Source organism: Rhagoletis zephyria, unplaced genomic scaffold (assembly GCF_001687245.7).
Source record: "Rhagoletis zephyria isolate East Lansing unplaced genomic scaffold, Rhagoletis_zephyria_1.1 Rzeph_scaffold_58546, whole genome shotgun sequence".
NCBI classification, from domain to species: domain Eukaryota; kingdom Metazoa; phylum Arthropoda; class Insecta; order Diptera; family Tephritidae; genus Rhagoletis; species Rhagoletis zephyria.
The window spans coordinates 1-1,684 of NW_016215598.1; the positions used below are offsets into that span (position 1 = coordinate 1).

Genomic DNA, 1,684 nt, shown 5'->3' on the forward strand with positions numbered 1-1,684 from the left:
ACTATCTGTCAACCCTAAGATATCTCACTTGTATTCTTCCACAATGATCGGAGTTTCGCGAAGATGTCTTCGCCGCGTCAGTTACCGTCTACTTCAATGAATTTAATTAAAGAATTAGAAAAATGTAGAATAAAAGATAATCTTGAAAGAAAGCGAATAAAAGAAGATATAAAAGCAAAGGAAACTCTTGAAGAAAAGCGTGCTCGTCGCCTTCGGGAAAAGGATGCGAAAGAAATGCGTAGGCGAGAACGAATGGGCTGGGATACAGAGTATCAGCACTATACCGATCAGGACAATCCATTTGGAGATTCCAATTTAACTTCGACATTTGTATGGGCAAAGAAATTGGAAAAAGAAGGCCTTCAAGATGTGTCAAGCGAGACTGTTGATATACTATCGAGACAAAAACTACACGAGAATAAGCTCGAGCTTGAAAAAGTAAAAAAAAGGCGTATGGAGCGGGAATTAGAAAAACAAGCACGCGAAGACCAGTCGATTTTGCAACAGCGAGCAAAAGAAGCTGCACAGTTTCAAGAATGGGAGTTACAAGAAGACCAATTTCATTTGGAACAAGCTCGTCTGCAAAGTATAATTAGAATACAAGATGGACGAGCGAAGCCGATTGATTTATTAGACCAGTACCTTTCCGGTTTTAAACCAGAAGATACAAATGAAATACAAATGCACGAAACATATGTCCTTTTGAATGGCCTCAGTTAGAAAGATCTCGAAGATCTATTGGTGGACATAAAAATCTACGTTGAATTAGATAAAGGGAACAATATTGATTTTTGGAATGATATGACTGTTATTGTAGAGGACGAACTATTTAAGCTTAAGAAAAGTGCAAATAATAATCCAGATTATGAAAGTGGATCATGTTCTCGAAGAGAGGGTATACATGACTGCGTAGCAAAAGATGTTGCTGAAATTTTCCGTAAGAAAAATACGAAGCAACTAAATGAACTCCGTACAAAAATAGAAAATAAAATAATATCAAGGTCAGACGGTGTAGACATAAGTTATTGGGAAAGTTTACTTTCTCAATTAAAAGCACATATGGCTCGTGCCCGTTTGCGAGATAAACATCACGAGAACTTGCATAAAAAACTGAATATTTTAAAAACTAAAGATGATGCCGAGCGTTCTGATGCCCCGTCGACATCTAATAACGAAGAAACTAATTCTACCTATATTGAGACATTTGATAATGATAATAGGGAATTCAAAAATGAATTAAACCTCTTACAGCGATTTTTTGATATGTACGAAGATGGAAAATACAGTCCAACTTATGTCCAAAACCTTGATGATGAAAATGCTTTGCCAACTATTACTAAGGAAGATAGTTTTAGTGCTATTGAAAAATTGCGCGCAAAAGCGTCAGAAAGAAGATCAATAACGGAAGCATTTACGGAAGAAGAAAGCCATATGCGTAAAGAAATGGACAAAGACGATGCCTAATTTTCTGTAGAAGTACCTCTGGAGATAGTTCAAATAGCATCTGACAAATACAGACATCGCAAACCTCGGTATTTTAATCGCGTGCATACCGGTTTCGAATGGAATAAATATCATCAAACTCATTACGACATGGATAACCCTCTCCCCAAAATGGTTCAAGGATACAAATTAAATATTTTTTATCCGGACCTTATCGATAAAAATACTACACCCCAATATT

General features: G+C 36.5%; 1 pseudogene; it reads left to right on the plus strand.

Annotated features, from left to right (window-relative positions):
- The first annotated feature begins 6 nt into the window (after nt 1-6).
- Nucleotides 7-1,677, plus strand: LOC108356398 (cactin-like; annotated as a pseudogene).
- Nucleotides 1,678-1,684: the final 7 nt, after the last annotated feature.